This window comes from Equus asinus, chromosome 1 (genome assembly GCF_041296235.1).
Source record: "Equus asinus isolate D_3611 breed Donkey chromosome 1, EquAss-T2T_v2, whole genome shotgun sequence".
Lineage (NCBI taxonomy): Eukaryota > Metazoa > Chordata > Mammalia > Perissodactyla > Equidae > Equus > Equus asinus.
In genome coordinates, this window is record NC_091790.1 from 102,504,254 (window position 1) to 102,513,771 (window position 9,518).

Consider the following 9,518-nt stretch of genomic DNA (forward strand, 5'->3'; position numbering starts at 1 on the left):
TGCTTATTCCACAAACTGGTTACAGACAGAAAGAAAGAGGACAAGTAAAGAAGGCAAAGGGCAAAGGACTGAGGCATCCGACTGATTTGTCCTTTCGAAATTCTCTTCCGAAGCCCCACCAAGTGAATTTCACTTCCATCTCCCTAGCCAGAATTGGTCCACATCATCCGCCTGCTTACAAGGGAATCTGGGAAAGTGAGCACTTTGAAACATTGTCAATTTGAACAAAACTGGGTTTGACTTGTTAAGAATTTGGGGTAGACAATTAGCAGTCTCTGCCATAAATTCCCCGTAAAGTGTCCCCAGAAAAGAGAGCAACAAGCATTTGAATATATAAGCAGAGCTCAAGAATAAGATCAGGACTCAATATAATTAAGATTTGAAAAGCCTTAGCATTTAGATGATAAATGCTTTAACCCATTGAAGTGGATAAAATCATTCACTTATGCTAAGGAGCTGAAATAAGAATGGTAGGAATAGAAAGGAAATTGATATGTTTAGTTATTTAATTGGTTACACTTGGTGATGGTCTGCAATGGGGCAGAAGCAGGAGCCTGGAATAATTCTCAAGTCTCTTCTTGGTCAGCTGGGTGCGTGGCAATATTGTCATGATGATGAGCAGTGCATGAGGAGGAGCAGGCTTGCAGGAGAAAATGACTAGAGAGATTCTGAATATGTTGTGTTTGAACTATTTGCAGGCAATCCAGGGGTGATTTCCAGAAGGCGGTTCAAGATAAGAATTGATATGTCCAGAGAAAATTTGGAGCTGGAGATAGCGATAGAGGAGACATCTGTGGGTGCATTTAAGAGCCTCCAAAAAGAGTGGGTAAATGAGTAGAGAAAGAGGTCGGGGATAGAGCTTTGAATTACAGCAAAATGCAAAAGTGAACCCTACCTGCCTGTAAATTTCCTTACTAGCTCTTGTGTTAGACTCATTTCCCTGCTAAATTGTCATCCCTTTGAGAGAAAAATTAAACAAAACAAAACACAAAGAAACCTGGTTTGGTTTGACTCAGAGTACATAATAAATAATTTGACACATGATAGGTGCAAAAAAGCCAGGTCGGAAGACAGAACGCAGGCATGTACATCATTGCGTGAATCCATTCAATACAGAGGACAGAAAAGCATGCAATGAATGGAAATTAAATGGATACTTAGGATCTAAAACCATAGAAATCAGAATCTCTGCAAACTTACAAGTTATTCAGTAATATTTACAACATGACTCACTTTTGATTTGGCTCTGAAGATTGGTTTTTGTGAGAAATGGATTTTGATTTCAATTAAGTTGTTGAAACCCTTCCTACTGGATGGGGATAACTTCAATTTTAATAAAGTGTTGTGTGGTTTTCTTTCTAAAATACCTTGTGAAATGTTTTTAAGTTAACACTAGCATATAGATAATGCTAATAGCATAGCATATCGGCACTTTTCCAAGTGCTTGTAGCATACGCTTGGGAACTGGCTGGTTTTCAGGACTGTAGCCTCCGGCCTCAGCTGTCTCACCTCAGGTTTCACTATTCCAAGTTGCCCGGAGCGCAGCCGTAATGGGGAAACCCCTCCCAGCCTACATCCCTCTCGTGGGGCCTCCGAATGGGGACATCCTTAAATTCCCCAGATTCCTCTGCAGATTCAGCCACCACCTGGGCTTCATTTCTTTTCAAACCAGACCTATAAAAGATTTGTCAGCACTATTCCTGGGGGTAAAGGTCATTTTTTTCTTAGATAAGAGGTCAAGCGAAGAAAGTGGAACATATTTGTTCCTCTTGAAACTAAGGACAAAAGGGTCAAAGAAAATGCCTTTGCTGCTCCGTTCAGCCCATCCATTTTGTTATGAGAAAGTTGTTTTAAGCCTGCCTCTGCTGCATCCAAATCCCTGTTTAGATATCAGTCCTTTCTCCCTGATCCGGCAACTCCCAGCCTGCATTAGCTTCTCCCTCCGCCGGTGTCTTGTGGTTGGGAAATGAATCGCTCAGACTCATGCCATTTTGACAGAGAGCTTAAAGACAGCTGAGCCGGGCAGAGCTGGACAAAGTGTGCGAGGGCACCCTGGGTCCGCCACGCAGCTCTCGGGCCTGTGCAGTTCAGCTGCTTAATTGGGTTCTTGCTCTTCGCAAACCTCCAAATAGCTGTTGGAGTCCCTGAGTTGGCGGTGGAATTTCTTTCTTCATCTGGCTAATAAGATTTTCCAAGTCACCAAAGCCAGAGGGGTTTGGGAAAGAAAGCCTCCTTTGTTAAACAAAGCAAGTTCTTTGGGACTCTCTTCCTTTGTGTTTAGGGCAACTGTCCCAGTAAAGTGTGAAATGATTGTGAATATTGAGGGATTTCGGAGGAAAAGGTTGCCTCTGACCCTGATGAGCATGGACTAGAAATTCTAGTTTTAGTGCAAATCCCTTCTTTGAAAGATCTGGAGGCTGGGACTTTGTTCCCAAGAATTTAGAGAAATATCACAGAGTCAGAGGCAGCAATATATTCTCCGAAGAGTCTAAGAATTTTAAGTGTGTTTGTTTTTCCAGCCATCATGCTACAGATTCAATTTTTATAGAAATTTAAGAAGTAGCCAACATTGGCAGTTGAACATAATTCAGTGCAATTTCCTTGAAAGCCCCCAAGTGAAGTGTTGCATCAGGTCATATCAGGCTTTTAAACCAAGAGAGGGGGCATGGGTATTGTTTTCATCTAGACTAGTATATTTCATGTAAATTTACAGTAAGTTCAATTTCCATATTTAACACTAGCATATAGCATATTATAGATGGATAACAGACACAACGGGAAAAGGCCTTCATTCTTCATTCAGAGGCCTTTCCAGCAATGGCAGTAAGAGAAGATGATCCTTTGGCATTAGTGGCATCCAACTCCAGAAATCCTTCCAATGGACTTTGGGATTTGCATATGAGCGTGCCTGATTTCTTGAGAATTTGAGGAGCCTGAGGGAGGAGCCAAGGTGAAGGGAGGGACATGACTATCTGGGAGGGCAGCAGCTATTCTGATTTTTCAAAGGAAGCTGGAAACCCAGATGTATATTTGAAAGCTCTCCATAGAACATGGTGGCATCCAATTTTAAGAATGTGAACAACCTGCATTGAGCAAATGAGTTTCTGACATCTGGTTGAGAAGATTGAGGGCAGGGCTACATAAAGTTATAATGTGTATGCCTATAAAGATCTCAGATGGCACTAAAAGACATCTCTGATTGAAACCACAGAATCACAGGTCCGTACAGTTTCCAGCTTCACATTTCCAGGCAGTGGTTCTCAAAGCGGAGTTACAGAAGCAGCAGCACCATGACCTCACCTGGGACTAGTTAAAATGCAAATTCTCAGGCCTCACCCCAGACCTCCTGAATCAGGAAACCTAGGGGTGGAGCCCCGGAGCCTGGGTTCTAACAAGCCCTCCAGTGATTCTGACACAGCTCAAGTTCCATAATCACTGTTTTCGGATATTTCCTCTTGAGCTTCAGGACTCCAATTTTTTTGGTGGTTGTTGTTTTCAGATGTTTTAAGGAGAGTAAATATTTATACACATTTTATTTGAAATATTACTAGGTAAAATACAAACCAGAGCTTGCTTCGGTGAAGCGGAGATGGGGAGCCCCAGTCCTTTCGGCTGCCTTCTCATCTGCTTCCCCTTGAGGCTCCAATGTGACACTGACTCAAGTAGCTCCATAGAGCTGCCAGTCAACCATTTGTCAAATCTATCTCAGCTTTCTTTTTCTAGAAAGGAGGCAAACACTAAAATGAGACAACCTCTTATCTCAAAAGAGATTTGCTAGGAGCAAGCACTCATAATTTGTCAATTTAGCAAAAACATAGTCAAACATTTCGAGGATAGTCCAATAAAAGTGTAGCAAAAATTCATCAAGAAATGGGCATTGGCCTCTCTGCGTAGCAAAGCCCTGGAAATTCTAATATCCTGAAGAGGGAGATGCTACGCTGGGGAAGACAAACCAAGGAGCAAGAAGGGCCTACCCGCTCTCACCCTGACTTCTCCTGGGGCTTCAGTTAGAATCACGCACGTGGCATCATTGGGAAAGTCTTCTTGGAACACAACCTCACATGAGCTGCTTTATCACACTTCCCGCTCTTGTTTTCCACACATCTTGCATTTAGGGGAACCCTGACGATTGGTATTTTGATTAAAGTTTTGTTGGCTTGTTGGGGAAGCACAAGTAAGCAAGAGCTAATTAATTGCATCAATACATGGTTTTATCACCTATTCTGCTTACAACATGAAATGTACGCCATGTGTAGAGTATAGCAGCTCTTAATAAGTGTTTCTGGAATAAATTAATCAACAATCAGTTCTCAATGGAATAATCTTCCTATGAGCTAGTTGATGCTGTTACCCTTAAGGATAATAACTAGATGGCGGAGGGATTGGCTAGCATTACTTTTGGTCTGACTCTAGCTCCATTATTGATCAAGTCTTGTTCTACTTCAGAATTGGCAACTGTGTGAAGAGACATGCATCCCCACCTTGGAAAGTGGAAATACAGGCAAGAGGAGGAGGATGAGAGCTGGCAGTTATGCTCCAGCTGAGATAATGTATCTTTCATCTCAAGTGCCAATTTCAGTCTCTCTGCCTGAAGCCATGTGTAGAAAATCGGTCTTAGGCAGAACACATCAGAATCACTGAAGATGCTGATTGAGTCAATCCAGGATGAGGCCTGAAAACTTCTTTTAAATCTCCAGAAGAAGATCTATTTTTTTAAATCTCCAGAAGTGATTTTGATGCCTAGCCAGAGGTGAGAATCATGGCTGTAAGCACGTGCCCTGAATCCGGAGGAAAAAGTGCTGAAATCCATTAGTGATGACTGCCTGGAGTGTCATAAAGCAAGGAAGAAGTGGGTATTCCCCATGTTTTCTGACCTTGCTTTCTAGCCATCTCATTTTCCTGAGACACGACCATTTAAGCCTTTATTATTGCTAACCCATCAGAAATGATCCTAGAGGAGAAAGGGATACACATAAAAGAAAAGGCTGCTAACAGGGAAGAAAGCCCACAAAAACCAAGGTTCCCTGATCTTTGTGTCTCTTAAGAACTTACGCTTCTCTCCAAAGTAAAGCTGTTGAACCACCAAAAATTCTCTCCAATATCTAGAGTTTCCTCTTTCTAAACTAAAGCATCCATCACAGTTGGTTAGACCTAATTGTTGGGAATGAAATACCTGAAATTAGAGCATTAAGTTTGTAGCATCAAAGTTGGGATTCCCTCAATTCACAGAGAAGCCTATCTAAGAAAAATACGACATCAATAAGCTTTCAGAGACGTAAACTCAATACTCACATATCTAACTATTCTACTGATGCACATCCGGGTCTTCCCCTCAGCCTTTCTTACTTTACCTACTCTTTACACTCACAGAGACCTAGAATCCAAACTCTCTACTTTCTCTCTTAGATCAATTCTCTCTTGTCTTCACTTATTTCACTACCCAGTTTACATTCCATGGTCCTCCACTTCAATCACTCTCTTGTCAATATTGTCAGCTTCCATTTGCCACTGGACCGTCCCTTGAACCCTATTTCAAACCCCAACCCAAGACCTTTGGAACTGTCCATATTCTCTCACCTGGGCTGTCATGTCTGGCCAGATAAATAATATGACAATGCAATCTAAACTCATTTACTTTTCTCCCTACTGTCCTCTGGCCTCCGGTTTTGTCAGTGACATTCTTGCTGCTGAACAGAAGGCAGCTTTTCAGGCTTCTATTTAATTAATCTCATAGCCACATTTGCCCTTGGGGATCACGTCTTTCTTACTGAAACATTTTTTCCCTTGGCTTCTGCGTTTTTTTCCCCTACTTTTGTGACCACTCCATCTCAGTCTCTTCTGCAGGGTTTCCTTTCTCTTCTTGGTCCATGATTGGTGTCGTGTCCCTCAGTGTTCTATCCTGAGACGTCTTCTCTTCTAACTTTCTATATCCATCCACACTCATGGATTAGGTACTATCCATATCAGTGGTTCCCAACTGGGGGCTATTTTGTCCCGCAGGGGACATTTGCCAATGTCTAGAAACATATTTGGCTGTAACAACTTGGGAGATGCGCTATTGGCATCTGGTGGGTAGAAGTCAGGGATGTTGCTAAACATCCTGCAGTATACAGGACAGCCCCCACAGCATGAATTATGTGGCCCAAAATGTCAATAGAGTCAAGGTTGAGAAGCCCTAGTGTGTAATGATGAATCACAAATCTGTTTTTGCTAGTGGGGTCTTCTGAGAGTCAGAGCCACACATCTAACAGTCCACTAGGCTTTTCCACTTGATATCCCCCAGGCACTTCAAACTGCAAAGTCTAGTCCAATTTTGTCATCTTGCCCTGAAAACCTCGCCTCCTTCTAGGCTCATTTTTTTTAAATGGCACCACCATCTACCCATTTCCTCACACCAGACCTCTGAGTGCCATCCTTGATCCGTCCTTTCCCTCATCATTGAAATCCTATCTTTAATAAAATTCTAAAATATACCCCTTTATTATCTCTTGAATCCATCTACCACTTTCCTTTGTTAGAATTCTACTTCTCCAGTCTTCTTGCCATTCATGTCCCTTGTCCCGTCCGGTAACAAGCATGCCGGAAACATTCTATATTTGATATTTCAGTCGCGCTAAGTACAGTTCAACTGGAATGTGCCATGTTTCTACTGGCCACAGAGCCCTCATGTATTCTGTTCTCTTTGTCTGCAACAGTTTGAACTTGTCTATAATCCCTTCCCCACGGACAAGTCCTCACACACAGACACACACTTCACCTTATGGATTCGTTCAAGTCTCAGAGTTAACTGGAAGCTTTCTATAGTATTTAGAGTCTGAGTATCCCTTTTACCGCTGGCGGCCCGTCCTTCCCTAACACTGTTTGGATAGGTTGTCTTCTAGACTAGACTTTCTGTTTTATCTTTGTATTACTAATACCCATCACATTCCCTGCACCTATCAGGCACTCGATAAATGCCTAGTAAGCAAATAATCCATTGTTCATCTACTTAGTACCAAATTTAGGTTTTTCATGAATGCTATTTTTCAAACAAATTTTTTTAAAAACCAGGCCACCTTGAAAACGTTTTGGTGAAAGACAATTTAATTAAAGAAGGAAATTAGGAACTTGATCACACTTATCTTCTTTGTTTGGTTATTTATAGATATATAATATGCAAAGATTTTGCGAAGAATGGAGTTTTCACATGAATTGGATAAACACAATCGATGCGTATTTTCAGTCCTTTAGTGACAACTCATTGCTAAATTGGTGTAAAACATATGGACGCTATCTGAACTGCTGCAAACTGTTGGATAATGAAAAGAAAAGTTAACTGTACACTTTTATCTGATCTTTTAGCTCAAGGAAGCACACAAACTGTTTACCAGCGCCTGAATTTGATCCTCATTTCTTAAATGTTCAACACTGCTTACACTTAGCCTTCCAAACAGGATCATTCTAAAGCCACTCCAGTGAGATTTCTTTGCAACTGTGCTTAAGGGTGATATTCGCACACAAAGGCTAAGTCTAAGTAACTTCTACAGATGAAAAAGAAATTCCAAAGAAAGTGGAAAATGAAGTTAATGTAAATCCCCTATATCAACCATACTCTTTGGATCTTGGATGTTGCAATATCCCTGCCACAGAAAAGAAGAGATTACTAATGCGTTTCAGCCTCCTATTTTACTAGGTTACATTGTGTAAAATGAATCTACCTCCAGGCTATGGACAGAGGGGATGCTGGAAAGGGTATTCTGCAGGGTTTGGGCACCTCTACAGATCTCTTAATTTTCTTATCTTACAGATACATGGACTTCAACCTTAGTCATTATTTGAGTCTTTGTGGAAAGAACTTACCTTCATTGTGGTATAACATATAGACGAGAAGAACTTTCTGGAACATAAAAGAAAGTAAAACATTTTTTGCTTATGTCCCTTCATAATCTTTACACAGTGACTCTGCAAAAAAAATCAAATGACTTCAGTCCTGCTAGATTATAGTCCCCAGTTATCCCATCAAACGCTAATTTACGTGTTGCCATGGTGATATTTTGTAGATATGATTAAAGTCCATAGTTAGTTGATTTTAAGTAAGAAGATAATCCTAGATGTTCTGGGTGGACCTGATTCAATCAGTGCAAATGTCTAAAGAGCAGAGCTGAGGCTTCCCTGATGAAGAAGAAATTCTGACTTTGGTCAACAGCTTTAGCTGGTGCCCCAGAGTTCCAGGCAGCCCTTCCTGATGACCTTGCCTTACGGATTTCAGACTTGGGTAGCCAGCCTTCACAATTGCATAAACCAAGTCCTTGCAATAAATCTCTTAAAATATATCTTGTACTGGCTCTGCTGCTCTGGTTGAACCCTGACTGATACAAGAGTGAGTAAACAAAGCCAGGGAGGTGCAGCAACTTGCCCAGGGTCAGGAGGCTAATGCACGGGGGAGGAAAATTTAAACGCAGGGAGTTTGAGCACAAAGCCCCCGCGATGAGCACCATATTCGTGTATCTGATAGAAATTCCAGTTCAAAAGAGGTTCAAAGGAAGCAATCCTTAATTCTGATTGAAAGGATGGGTGGTGGAGTGGGAAGGCCTCTCGTGGGAAGATTTAAGGCGGAGGAAATGCTTGGACCGGATTCGGAGGGTAAGGTGAGCTTTCTGAGTGACTAATATGTGGGGGACACACGAGATGAGGGATCTACAAACGCCCTGAATGTGAGTCAATGGGGTATGAAAATGCAGACACATATATAAATAGGGGCAGTTCCTGTCATCACTTGGAACGTTCTCATGTGTGAACTGTTGGCTTAAATGGTCTCTAAAGGTTACTTAAAGAATAAACAGACAAGGCGCATAAAGTATCTTGCAAGCTGCCTGGCACAGAGAGGTATTCTCTAAAATCACCTCCCTCTCTCCGTTACACTAACTCCTCTCTCCCCTCCAAAGTCCCTCCCAAGTCTGCCTGCTCTGATCCTGATTGTAAATCAACACTCACGGGAGACATTCCACCATACTCGGCCCCTTTCCGCATGGAATTGAACAGAATGTAACCACCAAGCGCCAAGAACAATGAAGAAATTAGGCATGGTTTCTAACTTCAAACTGCTTGACTCCGATCTGAATGGTATACTTTTAAGTGGGCTATGATACCTGATATGAAAAGGAAAAATACATGGGGCTAGAGAGCAAACAGGAAAGGGTTTGAGCAAACCACTCAGACTGAAGGTGTCAGGGAAGACTTCCTGGAGGAAGGGGCATCTCAAGGGGAACCAGAAAAACAAGTAGGAATCAGCTAAATGATTCGTGTTCTAGTTCGTAAATACAGTGCATGAGAGGTCTGGACATGAGAGCAGGTCTAAAAGGCCACTGTCATCGTTTACTCTTGAAAGAGTGAATGGCATAAGGAATTCCTAAAGTCCTTCCTACTCACACCGCCTCAGAGGTTGTGTCCCGACTGACAAGTTGGCGTGGTCTGCCTTTAGGCTGGCAGTGCTCAAACAGTGAGAAGGACCCATATATGGAATCTCCATCCTGTACAAG